Here is an 18,419-nt window from a genome sequence, read left to right as displayed (position 1 = left end):
AACATTTTGGTGACTTTTAAGAAACTCCTATTGTCTTTTTACCTAGGCCAGATCATGTTTGTGTAGGATCCAAGGAAAAATATTAGAAAAAGGGACCCATTTATTGTGATCTATTATTCACATAGTAGGACTGATGATGATTCAGTACATTGGTTCTGTTGGGTTTTGGAAAAATAGTTACTGTGGGTCAAGAAGGCAGATCAATTTATACCATTTAGTTTAAATGCTCTTTTGTAGGACCATAAATTTATGTTTAAGTATTAATTTTAAAAATCACATCTCCCATTTGTACTTAAGCATTAAATATACTATTTTGCACAGCTGACTATTTGATGATTATAATCTGTATTGGCTGTTGATCTAATGTAAAACAATAAATTCATAAGAGGCAGCTAGGTAGTGCAGTGGATAGAACACCAGCCCTGAAGTCAGGAGGACCCAAGTTCAAATTTGGTTTCAGGTTGAACTGAGATTCATAGCTATGTGACCCTGACTAAGTCACTTAGCCCCAATTGCCTCAGCAAAAAAAAAAAAAAAAAAAAAAAAAGTAAGATCCCCAAATAGAGCTATAGTTTGTGGCTTAAACATAGTTATAAGAATTTTCTAACCCTAGGTCTGAAAGAAGATTAGGGCAAAGACCCCAAGCTTGGTAGGAAATTAAGGTTAAAGAAAAAAGTTAATAACTATGGGCTCTACTTACTTGATAATCTATTTTGTGTTCCAAGAGCTTAGAAAGGTTCTCCTAAAAGCAAGATTCTCCTTTTGGAGAAGAAAAGTATTTCATAAAGTTCTGATAATCGATAGACTATTCATTGGAGAAAAAAAATAGCTATCCTGTTTGTTTGAGTTTCCTCACCTGTAAAAGTGAGCTAGAGAAGGAAATGTCAGACTACTCCAGTATCTTTGCCAAGAAAACTTCAAATGGGTCACATAAAGTCAATCATGACCTAACAACAACAAATAGTATAGAATAATAATAGCCAATATTTACAAATGGCTCTGTTAGGTGGTACAATGGGTAGAATGCTAAATTTGGAGTCAGGAAACCTTGAGTTTAAATCTTCTCTGAGACCCTTATTTTCTTTGTGACCATAAGTAAGTCACCTAACCTCTTGTCTCAGTTTCCTAATCTGTAAAATGAAGATAATAGTAGTGTCAATGCACAAGGTTTTTGAGTTACAAATGAAATATTTGTAAAGCACTTTGCAAATTCTGTGTGTATGTGTTCAATCATTTTTCAGTTATGTTCAGCTTTCTGTGACCTCATTTGGCTTGGCAAAGATAGTAGAGTTACTTGCATTTCTTTCTTCAGCTCATTTTACAAATGAGGAACTTAGGTAAACAAGGTCCAGTGATTAACTGATTTGCTCCTGATGGCATAGCTAAGAAGTGTTTGAAGCTGGATTTGAACTCAGAGACATGACTCTTCCTAATTTCAGCCTGTCACTCTATCCACTGATCACCTAGCTGCCTCTTGCAAACTGTAAAGTGATATATAAATGCTATCTATGATTAGTATTAAGGTTTGCAAAGAAGCATCTATTATCTTATTTGAGCTTCACAACAACCCTATGAAGTAAAAACTATAGGTATATCTGCATTTAACAGATGAGGAGATGAAGGCTCAGAGAGATTAAATGACTTGTTCATGGCACATAGCTGATAAATATCTGAAGTAGAAATCAAATTTAGTTAAAATTATTTTAATACAAGTAATTAAAATTCCTTTAGTGGCTTTAAATTTTAAAATGTTCAGATGTTTGAAATTTGAGACCTTACCATTTTATTTTTTTAAAGTTTTGCAAGGCTATTTTCAAAAATTATGGTTTTGTTAAGATGTTATCTAGCTAGTATTAGTTTGTTCTATGAGTTAAGGTATATAATTAAAATTCCAAATGCATATTGATTTAATTAATATTACTGTGCAATCTTTGGTTTTGTGTTTTTCTTGATTTTGCAAACTGAAAATATAAGCATTCTGGCTTGGTTTCTATTTAAAATATAAAGACTAGAGAAATGAGGAACTATGGATTCTGAATGTACCCTATACTGGTAGACATAGCCTTTTAACTGTTTTTGTTATTGTTGTGGTTGCGAGGGAATGTCCAATGAGGTTGGCTATATCAGGAAATGACTCTGATGTTAAAAAACTTATGAATTTTTTTTAAAAACCTGCTTTTAAAAAACATACAAAGAAGGAACAAGATTTGAGAAATGTGTAGTAACCCATGATACACAAAAATATGTCACAAAACCTCAAGTGTTAACAGTAAAATAATTATGGTATATGTTTTATGCTATGATATAGACTGCAGCTCTTCTGTTATTTGGGTTTTTAAAACATCTGCCATCAGAGCAAGTATTGTGTAGGAATCCCTAACAGGATGAGAGTCTTCCATTTCCGGCCAGTAGAGGCCAGTAGCAGCTGGTCACAGGAATTGGCTAAAGGAATAACCAGAGGTTAATAGCTTCCTCTATTTCCCACTGGGAAAAAGAGTATAAAATATTAGCTAGACAAAACAAACAGATTAAGGACAATGCTGCTGAAGCACAATTTGAAGCAATGAAATTTCGGTGTCAGAAACATGGGAACGACAATGTTAGACAGAGCTGCTTGGCCAAAATGTTAGGCTGTTCTTAGCTTAGCAAGCACCAGATACTGTTGTTATTTAAATGTACATTTTATAGGAATTTTGATTATCCTGGGGAATTTTAGTGTGCTCACCACTTCCCAGGAATCAGGCAAGTTCTGGAGTCTAATGCACAGATTTGCTCAGGTCATTTCTATAACCTAGAGCTCCAGCCTTCAAACTTTTTTGTTCAGTTATCTCATCAGTAATAAAATTCTGTGCATATAGTCCAATATATATTATCATTACATCTTACTGTACTAATACATTATGTACCTTATAAAACATATACAAAATGGACTTTTTAAAAAGGTGAAATAAACTTAAATAAAACTATTCATATATTAAAAATTCTTTTATTTATTAGTGATAAGTAAAACTTTTTCATAGGCCACTAGTTGACTGAGTGGAGACTATTGGGCTGAAGTCAGAGACACTCCAGCATCTTTGCCAAGAAAACCTCAAGTAGAGTCTAAAATTATTTTTCACTGTCTAATGTCTTAGAGTTCAGAGCTCCATTGCATTCTCAGAGGCATCTCCTGTACCTAGAAAGTGAAGAGGGGTTGAGAATGCTGGAGAATGCTTTACAGAGACACTTGTGCAGCTTCTACTTAGAGTAATTGGTCAGGTCAGAAGATGGGAGAGGATAAAATGAGGGAATGTTAGGACTAATGGAAGAAGAATAAGTGTATTTGTCTTGGAGACTCTTGGCTAAAACAGGCAAGATAAGAATGATCCATTTTCCCATCTAATGATAGGTTGATGACACATCTTCTGAGGTCATACCACAGAGCCCAAGGGTAAGGTTATAGTCTTCACTTTGGAGACCACTAAGCAGTGGTTAAACACATAGAAAGAGCCACTAATTCATAGACTACGTAGGTTTTAAATGTTATCTATGTTTTATTATATTTTTATTTGTTTTGTTAAATATTTTCCAATTTTATTTTAATCTGGTTTCTACTTTCCCCATGGTTTGACTCATCTGGTCTAAAAGGACTTTCCCTATTCCTGCTACCTCTAGGCAAAGATAAATGTCTGTAGAGTGAAAATAGAATTCATCTTTCACTTCTCCCAGGAGAGCATCTGGAGTTTTTCAGGTCAGGTTTAATCATACCATTACATCCACTGTGGTCAAAACTTTTTTTTCTCCTTTCTGTTATAATAAATATGTAGGAGGAAAAGTAACAAGGGAGACATCATTTTCATGATATCAACTTTAATGGTAAACATCACCCACAAAGAAGTAGGCCTGACATATCTAACTACTGATCAAGAGATCAAGGTAAATAATTAGGGATAACAAGATCTTATGTCATTAAAGGTTATTCAGTAATTTTTCATTTATCATGATTTTTTACTGGCCAAAAGAGGAAACAAAATTAGGCTGCTAACATTTGAACTTCATAGTAGTTTCTGTTGATATTTTGCCATTACCATGAAATCTAAAAGCTGCTTCACAACAGAACAAGAAAAAAAAATGCTTGTCCTATTGTGTTGCCGGAAAAATGTGACCATTGTCCTGGTGACCCCTGAAAAAGGAATATTCATTGTATTCAACAATAAGGCATTATTATGAAGAAGTAGAATGGAAAATGCCAAACAAATGAAAAAATTAAGGGTTGAATGACCAATAGGATAAGTATTTTAGCCCTTCTACCTATACAATTTTAAAAGTCTTTGTATTGTAATATAATTTAGGCATAAAAGCCATGTCTTTAAAAAAGCTGGAGGAGAAGTGGAAAAGTAGGGGAAGAGGTTACTCCATGAGGTTTTTCTTTAGACAGTGTATCAAATGCTGAAAGGTTCAAGATACCTGAGAATATCCTTTTATCTCTTGGTGAAATGAGTTTAGAAAGAAACTAAAAATTCCCAAATGAAATATTCCTTCTTAATTTAGAATCACATTTCCCACATCATTAAGATAATTCTGTTTTGAAAAGTAAGAAAGCTAGTTACTTGTTAATTCAAAGCTATTTCCTACTGTGTCATCTGGGTCACCCAGTTGGACCTGAAGTTGGGAAGATTAATCCCCTTTTGGATGATCCTAGTTAAGTTACTTAACCTCAGTCTCAGTTTCCTCATCTGTAAAATAATAATAATTATAATACCTACTTTACAGGGCTGCCAAATGAGATATAGAAAGCATTTTGCAAACGCTGTATAAAATGCTTTTGTTATTCAGCCATTTTTTAGGCATATCCAACTTTTTGTGACTCCATGGGGTTTTCTTAGCAAAGATGCTGGAATGTTTTGCCATTTCCATAAGCTGGAGCTTATTTATTGACTCCAGGCCTAGGATCTAACCACTGAACCATCTAGCTGCACCCAGATATATCAGTATAAAAATATATAAATGGTAAGAATGTTATTACTAGTAATGGTTTACTTTGTACTCTATTTTCCTATTCAATCTAATAAATATGTATTAAGTAAATAGTTGAGTGAAAAAACATTTGTTAATCCTTTACGTGTACAAAATACTATGCTAAGCACTGGGGATACAAATATGAAAGAAAAGATAATGCTGTCCTCAAAGTTTCTAATGGGAAAATGGGACCTTATACATCAGGGAGTAGGAGAGGGACTAGATATTGGCAAAGTTAAGAGATAGTAATTGGGAAAAGTCACTAATCAGAAAATGGGGCTCCAAGATGGAGATTCTATCAGTCAACTGAGTTTCTGCACTCATTGTATGAAAGGCATTATAATTGATGATGAAGGAAATATACAAATAAATTAACATTTCTTATCCTCAAGGAGTTTATAATCTAATAGAAAGAAAAAAACAAAAGTACACAAATAATCTTTCTACAAGAGTGATCATTGTAAGTGCTGTCAAAGTATAAATACCGTGTTTCCCCGATAATAAGACACTGTCTTATTATTTTTTTGGGACTAAAAAACACCAGAGGGCTTATTTTCAGGGGAGGGCTTATTTTATCCTCCATCATGCCCCTTTTATCCTCCATCATGCCCATTTTAGCCTCCATCATGCCCCTTTTATCCTCCATCATGCCCATTTTAGCCTCCATCATGCCCCTTTTAGCCTCCATCATGCCCCCTGAGTGCTTATTTTATTCTCCATCGCTTACTGAACTTACCGAGTTTTTAGATGGTCCTGTCTCAGCTCTACTCCGCGGCGCTGCTCTCAGTAGCGCCAGCAAGCAAATCACCAGGGAAGAAGAGGATGACGCGCTCACTGCTGCAGCTCTGATTGGATGCAGCTCGGAGCGCGACGTGCGTTTCAACCGGGAGGGGAGGGCGGCGCTGCTTACTGAAGGTACCGCTACGCAGCATATAGCGCAGGGGATCACCATGATGACCGTTTTCATAGTAAGTTCGATAGGGCTTATTTTCGGGGGAGGGCTTATTTTAGCGGAATATTAAAGAGTATGTGGGTGTCTTATTTTCAGGATAGGTCTTATTATCGGGGAAACACGGTAGTAGCATCGGGGTTTAGAGGAGGAAAAGATCATCTTGCTAGAGCAGCACAGCTTCAAGAAAAACTTTATGGGTGTAAAGGCTGGGGACGGGAGCTAACCAATGAAGGTCCAATTCACAGAGCATGCACAATATGATTTCCCTAATATCAGCCCTGTATCCAGAAATGCATGATCATATCCCATTCATCACATGTTTCTAGACCCAGGCTTCCCACATAGGTTGATACCCGGCAGAACATAGCACATCTGCTCTAGAGTGGATCTTTATTGGCCAGTCCTTCCACCTCTCCACCTCTAGGAGGTAGAGTTTTTGCTTGGCCTTCAACTTTGGATAAAATCTTGATAGGGAGAGAGTAGGAAATAAGAGTATTACAGTCAGGTAAAATAATAAGTTACAGAGCTAAGAAAACATAGGCTGTATCTGGAGGTGTAGTTTGATTTGACTGGAATATTTTAGTATATCTTAATCTTGAGATATTTGGAAGACATGTTTTGGAGGGACATGAATATTATGTCAGTAGATAATGGATAGACATTGAAGGATTTTGATAATCCTAGTGACATGTTTTTTTAACTGTTCTAAAAACTTTAGGAGGGATTAATTTGTCATGAGTATATGGGATGAAATGAAGCCCGTAGAACTTAGAAGCTGTTAGTTGGAAGAAGAAATATTCCAAGTAAAAGGTAATAAGTGTCGAAATTAAAAAGATCATAGTAGGGATAAAATGGAGGAGATGGCTGTGAGATATATTAAAGACTATTCATTGGATATAAGAGGCTAGGAAAAGAGAATAGTCACAGTTGACTCTTGTATTTCCAGCTTGAGTAATTGGACAGATGAATGATTGGTGACCCCAAAAAATTCAAAAGTCAGAAAGAAAAACTGTTTTGGGAGAGAAGAGGGCAAGATGATACATTTAGGATTGAATGTTTTTAGTTAAAAATCCTATTCAGACATCCAGATAGAGAAGTCTGTTCTGCAATTGAAAATGCAAGATTACATCCTGAAAAAGAGGAGATGGGGGTGTAGTTTTGGACCTATATATACCTTACTGAATTTATTTTTGATGCTAGCTAAAGTGAGATCTCTTTTTATACTAAGTACTTAACATTGTCTATCTATTTGATGTTGGCCAATTTCAGCACATAACTAAAGAGCGTAAAGATGCTAATTACATTTTGCTTTCCTGACATAAAATAACATTTGATGTTTTCAAATGAACATTTCTTCTGCAATATTTAGTATATTGCAGTGAAATTTGGTCTATGAATAGAGTTTATGGAAATAGATGCTGTCCTGAGAAATCATTCAGGAAACTACAGTGCTTATGTTCCATATTCATTTTACTTTAAAAAATATATACATATTGAATCCTTCAAGGAAGGCAATGTGGTTTAGTGAAAAGAGAGGTAGGTCTAATGACCCTAACACTTTCTATATAACCCTGGTTAAGTAATTTCTTCTTTGGGAATCTTAATTCTGAATATGTAAAATGAAAATAACACATGGACTATCTAATTCAAGGAGATTTTCAAAGAATGATTTTAAAACCTTCGATAATACTTTCTTTTAAGTTTGAATAGCATTTTTTACTAAATCATGAGCTCTTTTTTTAAAATTAAACTATTTCATTTTCAGATGGAATGTTCTCATTCCCAACTCTTTCCCCAACCCCACCAATACCAATTAAAAAAGCAAGAGAAACAAGATCCCTGTTGCAAACATGTATAGTAACAAAAAACAAAATCCCACATTACATCCCAATCTGACTCTGAGGGCATCACTTCTCTATCAAGAGGAAGATCATATGTTTCATCTTGAGTCCTCTAGAATTGTGGTTGATCATTGTGCTAATCAGCATTCCTAGATCTTTAAAAGTTGTTTGTCATTACAATATTGTCTTTTTTGTATGTTATTCTCCTGATTCTGCTTACTTTATTCTCTGAAACCATCTCCTTCATTTCTTACATCATGTTAGTATTACATCACATACATTAATCATGTGTTCTTAACCTAAGATCCATGAATTTTTTAAAAAACCATGTTTAGTTCCTAGCTACTGTATTTTATGCATTCTGAGAAAAGGCATACAAACTTTACCATATTTCCAAGAAACTCACCAAAAAGGTTAAGAACTCTTTTGCTAAGTCATATTTTCTATTATTTGGAAATATATTTCTTTAAGAGAAAGGAATTTAGGCACACCTAGGTGGCACAGTAGATAGAGTACCAGTCCTGAAATTAGGAGGATCAGAGTTCAAATTTGACCTCAGATACTTAACACTTCCTAGCTGTGTGACCCTGGGCAAGTCACTTAACCCCAATTGCCTCAGCAAAAAAAAAAAAAGGAGGGAGAGGAATTTTAGAATTTATCCATTCAATACATATTTATTGAGTAGATAGGCACTTTTCTATCTACCTAATATGACTGCATTTAATGTCTGGGCTTTGGATGACAACACTGAATTTCATCAGAAGTGATGAAACAACGCATCAAGGGAGAAAAAAGATAAAGAATTATGAGGGAGAGTTTCTTTCTGAATTGGCTCTGCCCTTGCCTAGTTCTTGTTTCATGAGCAATGAGCTAACTATCCTGAGTCACAGTCAGAGGGTCCTGCCACTGATGAAAAAGTTTGGGATCACAAGTCCATATCCTCTACTAAGAGAAAGTGCAAATCTTGGGTCCATTGCTTTTAGCTAATGATTGACTCTATTCAATGTCCTTAGTTGAACATCACCTAGAAACTATGAATTATCCAAGCTCCTTCACTTGCTTTCAGGATGAATGACTATAGGAGAAGGAATAGTTCTCCTAGGATTTCTGGATTTGGAATAATGTATATTGCATCTAGGAGCAGCCCAATTCTTAAAGATGTTGCAGGTACGGTCATTAAAATAAATGTTTGTATTATGAATTGTTTTATTGACTCTCTCTATATATAGGGAAGCATATTTTATCTGTCTGTTCCTGTGGGGATCTAATTCCTTCCCTGGAAAGCAATAGAGCTAAAATCTGCTTAACCATACCTGTTTTTTCTCTTGGGATTTGGCTTTGGTTATAACTTTCACTTTTCATCACTGCTCTCTCTTTGGCCCCAACTCTGATGCAAGAGTAAGAGACCTTTTGAGGTGGGAGCAAATCCTTTCTTCCCTTCCCTTCCCTTCCCTTCCCTTCCACCAACACTCCTCCACTCATCTACCACCTTCCTCTCTTATGCATAGAGGCTAGAGAAGTAACCAGTCACTAATTATCAGCCATACCTTATTATAACAGTTGACTTAAGAGGCTCACTAAACCAGAGATTTAAATTATTGTTTGTTTGTTTGTTTTTCTTTTTAACTCAAGTTCAGTTGAAATGCTGTTAGTTGGGAATTTTAAAGTCAAAACAGCTCATAAAGTTCTCCAAACCAGACCTGAATCTAGGTGGATTGTACTAGAACAAGATTGAATCTTCTGATTTCTTCTTTTGTTATAACTTTTGTGCCTGAAATTCATATTTAAATTTCATCTAACTAGTGGCAATTCCTATTAACCCCCATGTCCTCAACCAAACATTCATTATAGAATTTTCAAGGTCAAATACAGATTTTATGCAAAAGGAAAGAAAAAAATCAGCATAAAATCACAATATAGAGAGGTAGAAATTTGTAAGAAAAAGCCTTTCTGGAACTTCTTTATGACAAAATGCATCCTGAGTTCTTTTTTGGTAAAGCAGAGGTTGACCTGACAAAGCCAATAGCCTCTACACTCAGTCCACAATCTGAGTCACCATATTAATCCCATGGCTTTCCTTGCTGCAGTTTAGCTCCCCAGCTCTGTCACAGTTTCAACCTAATTCAAAAGCTTCCTATATGCTAATGAAAAACCTGCCAAGTTCATTTCAAGTCACATGATATTCTGTCTCTTTCCAGGCTGGGGGGAAAAACTATAAGGTCCAGGGTCCTTACAGTTTAAATTATTTTTGATATGAGGGTTTCAGCACATGGAATAGTCTTTATGCCCTGTTATACTATCATTAGCTAGAAATGTAAGGTACAATATATGTTTAAGGTGAGATACAGCATTAATAGTACTGAATGCAAATCTGTATTTCAAATAATCTTCTTTGATAATTGATTTTCTTTGCCTACTTCCTTTTTTTATTATATTGTCATTGTTTTTACTTTGTGGATGATAAAGAGCTTGAATAAAGTAGCTTTGCTGTTCTATTGTGTTCACATAATGATCTTCAATCTGTACTTTCCTAGCAGAAAACATTTTAAACCATTTGTGCATTTTGTGGAGATTTAACTTAGTTAAAATTATATGATAAAGTCCATAAGTCCATTTAGTCTGATAAATGTAAACTATAATATTTTTCATTTTGCTGAATGTAAATGAACAAGTGAGGGGACTATTTTCAATCCATCTGCATTGTAGAACTCTGTCTTCCCTCAGGCTATATTGAATACCACAAGTGACACATGACTATCTAACATATGGAGCAAGTGAGGGCACAAGTGTCAATCCATATGTCAAATACTAGTAAAACTTAATTTTTTTATATAGAAATAAATATAAATAAAAATTATAATATTTTCTTCCTATGCCCTGATGCAGTTTCTCAAATACCTCTTAGGACAGTACTTCCTACTGGGGTTGCTGTAGAAAACATTTGGGTATCTATTTCCTTATATTTTTATTTAACATAAAAATAGCTTTTTAGCCTTATATAGTTATTATTTCCTTTGTTTCCTTTGTGCCCCATGCATTATCTTCAACATACGGTAGCTCAATAAATGTTGATCAATGAAGATGATAGCTTTGATGTATATAGATAGTAAATCCAGTGAAAATACTCGTATTCCATTAAAATACTTAATTTCATTTTAGATATTGTTGTAAGAGATATTTTGCCTCACATTTTCTAAGCTGATAAATGAGATGATTGTGATTATAATTATATTTCAGAAATACTTATGAATTTATTCAAGTGGAGAATAATTTTTATTTTTTTAATGGTTGTTTCTGATGCATTTATGAAAATGAATATAATTTATTTTGTACAATATAGTAGGTAATAATATAATATAAATGAATTATGTAAAATGTTTAACTTCAAATAACAAAGAATTGTATATTGCTATCTGAGAGTCATAAAGTTCTTTAATTCATAAATTCATTTAATAAAACTGAATGTGTTCTGTATACCTTGCCCAAGTTATATTTAAGAAATAACCAACTTGCCATAAACACAAAAATGAAATTGAAGAAAGGCATACTTAAATTACTCCCCCAAACTTTAGATTAGAAGACATATAGTATTATATATTTCAACATTTATACCTCCCTAGTGACAAGCTCACAAGAGGAAATGAAAGGTCTTTTTAGATCATTTCATTTGTAACATGAGTTTACTGTCTTTTGTAATTTACACTTCTCAGGATGGAAACAGATCTATCTTTTGACCAGTAGAATGAGAAATCTTTGATATATATATATATATATATATATATATATATATTTTTTTTTTTTTTTTTTTTTTTTTGTTCACATTCATTTTCAGTAATCTGAAATGTTTGCTTATTGGAAAGGATACACTGTGACTAACTCAATTCCTGTTCTGTAGATGCTTCTGTTACATGCAAAAATACTAAGTACCAGTTCAATGTGTTTAGGTGGTTCTTAGATTTTTATATTAATGTAGTGCAGCTATAGAAATTCACATTTCTTTGATTAGTACTGAGCAGTGCATTAATTTTGCTTCTATTCATTATTGCTGTATCATCCCTTCTTGTATTTATTTTTGGCGAAGTATAACTTTTTGCTGTTTTGTTTTTTTACTTTATATTTTTAATATCCCTTAATACCTAGAATGTAGCAGGCTTGTAAAACAGACAGAAAGGAAAAATTTTGCAAATAGTATATTGATTTTTTTCTGGTATTTATTTCATTATTTTCTTACTCTTTCTATACAAGCTTTGCTTTCTTTTCTTTCTTATAGACTTCCATTAGTTTAGTATTCTTCTACCAGCAACACTGCAATTAAGTATGAATCACTGAGAATGCTACCACCACAACACACACAAAAAAATCAAACCGAATATCACGTAATTATGATAATCAAACTTAACCTGAAGAAGGAAAAAAAATACATCTCTACATCTCTTCCTTTTGCAGAGGTGGGGGACTATGGGGTATGAAATATTGCATATGTTGTCAGATTTAATTATATGTCAAGTGATTTTGCTGAACTGTGTTTTTTTTTTTTCCCCTTCTCTATTACAAGGGGCAGTTCTCTGGGGGGGAGGGAAGGAAAAGAGATATATTTGGAAATGAAGGTGATATATAAATAAATGTTAGGCATAAAATATTTTTTAAAAATATGAATCATCAGCTTTAGAATTTTTAGGCATTATAGGAGAAATAGCACAAACAAAAGACCAATTCTCTTCCATTGTCTTAAAATTGAAGATAGATTAACAGATTCTTGTCATAAAATAGCAAAACCAAAAAAAGTATTACAGCAACAATTTGCTTACCCTGAGATGATTTCTCTCTCTCTCTCTCTCTCTCTCTCTCTCTCTCTCTCTCTCTCTCTCTCTCTCTCTCTCTCTCTCTCTCTCTCTCTTTCTCTTCTTCTTCCCCTCTGTCTCTCTCTCTCTAGAATATGTTGAGGAATTGAGAAATAGGGCTAAAACAAAATAGATGTCGCAGAATCCTTGAAGTAAAATCCACGTTCTTAATTCATAGCAAAGTCCTTGAAGCTCTTATTCAGAGTCAATTTACTCTTAAGTCTTAATAAACTTAGTTCTGTGGAATCCACAAATCAGAAACAACAAATGAAATATAATGGCATAAGGGAAAGGGGATGCTACTTGAAATGGACATCTGGATAATAGCTACTCTCCCCACCCCACAGCCCCTCAAAAAATGCTGGCAGTCTCATGTCAAAAGAAGATACCCCAGATCATAGGAGTCAGCAGTCTTGTAATAGTAATAGGGACAAACATTACACAAACAAGCAACTATATGGGAATTCCTGACATTGTAATGATGTTCTCCAGTCATCAGGATAAAGTTAAATTGAATTCAATTTAGAGTATATTTGGCCTGTATAATCATGGTGTTTTTGTTTTTGTTTTTTAACACAAATGAGTGTCTCTTATCAAAGACTTTCATATCTATTGAAATAATCATGTGATTTGAGTTATCTTTGCCATTTATAGGATAAATTATTCTAATTGCTTCTCTAATGTTCAACCATACTTGTAGGCACTTCCTCTGTAATTCCTCCCCCAACATGTACTAATACTGGTGCTTTGGGTTCCCAAGGAACTACCTATCTTAAAATTTAATTAGTTAGGTTGGGAATTTCCAGATGATTTAAGTACAAAAGTTGGCCAGGAGAAAATGAGAGCTACTTTCTCAGTCTTGACATATCCATGAGGTAGGGAAGTTGTGTTCCACTGAATTAATTCAATATTCTTGCTTAAATATTCTTGACATGATATAACTAAGTAAACTTCGTTCTATAATCTATTAGATAGTATATAAGTGTCTCCAGGGATGTAGGTGATAAATATTTAACAACTAGCTCTCCATAACATACTTTTATGTTTAATCTGCATTTCTGATAATTTCTCCATCACTTTCTAAGTCTAGAAATCAACAAAACAATAACTTAAACCCTGATTTGTAATTATTTGCCTATTTCTGAGATGTAAATGGTCATAGTGAAAAATTTAACAATCAATACTCAGGAGCTGGTTCCAGCATGCTTTTGTCTCATTTCATTCCATTCTTCTTCTTCTTCTTCTTTTTTAATAGCTTTTTATATACAAAACATATGTATGGATAATTTTTCAATATTGACCCTTGCAAAAACTATTGTTTCAATTATTCCCCTCCTTCCCTCTACCCCTCCCCTAGATGGCAGATAGTCCCATACATGTTAAATATGTTAAAGTATATGTTAAATACAATATATGTATACATGTTTATACTGTTATCTTGTTGAACAAGAAAGATCAGATTTAGAAGGAAGGTAAAAATAACCTGAAAAGAAAAAACAAAAATGCAAGCAAACAATAACAGAAAGAGTGGAAATGTTATGTGGTTGTCCATACTTATTTCCCAGTGTTCTTTCTCTGGGTGTAGCTAGTTCTATTCATTACAGATCAATTGGAACTGATTTGGATCCTCTCATTGCTAAAGAGCGCCACGTCCATCAGAATTGATCATCATGTAGTATTATTGTTGAAGACCATAATGATCTTATTATTAACCCTGGCTTAAGAATATTGGAAAGTCTCTGATTGCAGATTACTTTTCCCTAAAAAGGCAGTGAAATTGTCTTCAAGACTAAATTGGTCCAGGGGACTAAGGCCAAACAAAGGTATATTGCAGAAGTGCTCAAGTCTTCTTCATTTCAGCCCAATCCTCAAGTTTGATCCCACCTAATCAAGTTTTTACCTAAAACTTCAGAGATAACACAATGCATAGCACATGATAGATACAATAAATGTTCATTGGTGGATAGATTGATTATAATAAAATTGTAGAGACATTCACACATGGGGGTTCAGGAATGATAAGTTAGTCTTAGATCACACCTTCTGGATCTATGTCTTTCAGATGAGGTTAGATGAGCTCATGTATAGGATCTCTTACAATTGTAAAATTTTATGGTTTATGTAAAGGGTTACTTTCAGACTGTCACTCTGACAGACATTTTTAGTTACTAGATATTGGTGGCATAAGCAAAATAGCACTTACAATTTTAACCACAAGAATTCAAGAATCCCTGGAAGATTTATTCTAATATTTATACATTTCATAATATGGAGAATATATATCTTGATCTATTAAAGGGATATATATATACACACACTTGAAAAGCAATAAAAAAGTATATCATCAGTTATTATTTTCTTCAAAATCATGTTGGCTGATTCCAAGGATTTTTAATTCTCTATAATGGGCATCTTAAACTAACATCCAAAATAGAACACATTATCTTCCTTCCCTCCTTCTTCTTTCTAACTTCCTTATTTCTGGTGAAGGCAGCACTATCCTTTTAGTCATCTAGCCTTGCAATATTATAATTGTTGTCAATTCCTCATTCTTGTCTCAGAATTCAATAAGTTGTCAAATCTTTCTGTTTCTATCACCATAATAACTTCTTTCCATTCATATAACCACAATAGTTTAAGAGCTTGCCACCTTTCCCCTGGATTATTGTAATTAATGTCTCTGTAATGTCTTGTCTCCTCTGCAATGTTGCCAAAGTGATTTTCCTAAAGTGGAGGTCTATGTCAACTCCCCCTACTCTAGAAATTTCAGCAGCTCCCTATAGCTTTAAAGATAAAGTATGAGGTCTTCTGTTTGGTATTTACCTCTCTAATTTTCTTATACTCCCCCTCCATGTATTATGTAATACATTATGCTTTCCTATTTGCTCCTCCTTTTATAAAACTCTTTCTCCTCACTGGCTGTCCTACTTGTCTGTTAGATAGTACTTTATTTTCACCTATTGGAACCCCCTGGCTTTTCTCAATAGTTAGCTGACACACTACTTTTTACAGGAGATCTTTCCTTATCCTCCTAATTTTGAGTGCCTTCCCCTCTAATGTTAATTTTTATTTACTTTGCATGAATTGTGTATGTATTTAAACTTATCCATGTTGTCAGTCCCATTAGAATGTAAGTTTCTTGACAATAGGGATTGTTTTCACTTTTTTGTTTTATCTCCAGTGCGAATTCAGCCACAACTTTAAAGTATTCTAAATCTATTTGCATCCTTTAACATGTTGGTTTATTTTAAAGGATGCAAATAGATTTAGAATACTTTAAAGTTGTGGCTGAATTGGCAAAGAAGGCTTCTCTACAGCAGTGGTCTTCAAATTCCTTTTTTGTTTGTTGTTGTTGTTGTTGAGGCAATTGGGGTTAAGTGACTTGCCCAGGGCCACACAGCTAGGAAGTGTTAAGTGTCTGAGATCATTTTTTAATTCAGGTCCTCCTGATTTCAGGGCTGGTGCTCTATCCACTGCACTACCTAGCTGCCCTCAAATTCCTTTTTACCTCATTTTACTGCTCCCCATCAATAAAAACATTTTGAGTACATGCCTCTATTTGAATATTTACTCATTTATAAGTTATATACATGTACACACCTATTTATATGTAATAATCATGCATAAGATTCGAAATATAAATTTCAAAAGGCCAAGATAAAATTTAAGAACGTTTTATCCTAGAGTCATTGGGAACCATTGACATTTGTTGAAATACTATATGTAAAGCTCTTTGCAAACTTTATAGCACTATATTAATGTTAGCTATTATTATAATCATCATTGTTATTGAGTATTGAGTAATATAGTAAGACTTGCATTTTAGGAAAATCACTTTGGCAGTTATATGAAAAGACTTGCAAAAGGAAGATCAATTAGGAGAATATGAAATAGTCCAGGTCAAGGGTGATGAATCAGGATGATTGTGGGGGAGTAAATTAGAGAAAGATTTGAGAGATGATGTGGAAATACAGAAGACAATATTTGTGAGTAGGAATTGGTAGTAAAGGTAGTAAAGGATGACACCAAAGTTTTAAACCCACTGATTACAATGATGATGGTGTCCATGGGAGAAATGGGGAAGTAGTGAAGAGGGATGGGTATGCAAGGGAAGATAATGTAATAAGATCTGATTACAACCCACCCTTGGGGACTCATCCTACATGACTCATCCTGTCTCACTGAAATACTTACCAGCTACAGTAAGTAGCAGAAGTTAATGTAAGAAGAGCTTCTGCCAAAGATCTAGAATCATGATTTACTCTTCCACTTAAGAAAGAAATATTTTGGATTTTCTCCTCCTTATGATTTTGGCAAAGATGCTCCATTTCTGGATACACTATTGCAAGAAGGATAGTTTTTTTTTTTTAATGAATATATAATTTCATGTCATTTTTTAAAGCATAGCAGGCTTAGCTTGAAAAACACTGATGCAACAATTTTCCTGTGTTAAAGAAAGTTTGGAAACTATCAAATTACATAGGATGTAGAGATGTCAAGACCATAAGATTATTAATAATGTGAACCATCAAGTGTTACTACCTGCCAAGTTTGGAGGCTTAGAGTAGAAAGCAAAAAATAAAGGAAGAAACATTTATTCTATGGCTTCCTTCCACTGTAGGAATAAGGGTAGAGCAAACTGTTTAACAGACATGTATCTCTCTTCTTCCACTGGGCATTCCAGGAAATGCAACTTTTCTTTGGTTCATTCAGATAGCTGCTAAGATACCTGAATCTTATTTATCGTTAATTAGTCTAGGGGATACTTAATCTCTAGTAACTAGGTTTGTCAAACATTGCTATTAAGAGAATATGTAAAAGTTCCTTAAAAAATCAAAACCATAAAATTCTTTTATAATCAGTTCAGCCCCCAAGTAGAGTTGTTTTCCCTATCCTCTTATTGATCCCAAGAAGCAACCAATACCAGCAATGTCCATCTGTTCCTTCCAGCCTTTTCATTTGTATGCTTGATTCTAAAGAGAAAAAACCTGGGGAGAGCTTTTCTCTCTCCAGTAGCCACTCCACAGCAGCTTGTTATTTCTGAAAAATATAACTGAGAACCTAAACTGGAATCTGCCTAACCCACCAGTTCATCATCTTTTCCCTAGTCATATTCTTAATTTGGATAATAATCCCAGAGAGTCAGTTATGACTTGCAGAACTTCAACTCTTATCATAAACATATCTATCTCTGAGGCACTCATATTACAAATGTATAGTAGTTCCTTGATCTTACTTAGAAATATTGCCTAGTTGGATATTAAATGTTTTATTAAAAAAAAATTTTTATATATTATTGCTAAACTCAGGCTAATTGTGAATTGTTTAAGATACTTATTAGCGGACCTTATTGTGGTATAAAGCTTCCTGGTTTTTCAGCCCACTTTTTTCTTTGTCCCATTTTTTTTTAAAGGAGAAAAACCAAAGATAGATCAGGAAGGCCTAGGCTTGCTAAACCATTTTGAAGGAACCCAGATTTCCTTGACCATTGGTTAGTTAATGTAACTAAATCTGCAACTCCTATAACTCTTACTTCACTATTAGATTAAAAATTCCTTTGTTCATTTGATATTAGTAATAATTAAACAATAAAGTCTAGACAACATTTTATATAATACTTTAGGGCTTGCCAAGTTTCTTTCTTTTTTTTTTTTTTCTGAGACAATTGGCATTAAGTGACTTGCCCAGGGTCACACAGCTAGTTAGTATTAAGTGTCTGAGGTCACATTTGAACTCAGGTCCTTCTGACTTCAGGGCCGATGTTTTATCCACTGTTTCACCTAGCTG

Source organism: Sminthopsis crassicaudata, chromosome 2 (genome assembly GCF_048593235.1).
Source record: "Sminthopsis crassicaudata isolate SCR6 chromosome 2, ASM4859323v1, whole genome shotgun sequence".
Classification (NCBI taxonomy): Eukaryota; Metazoa; Chordata; class Mammalia; order Dasyuromorphia; family Dasyuridae; genus Sminthopsis; species Sminthopsis crassicaudata.
This window is presented reverse-complemented; position numbering follows the sequence as displayed.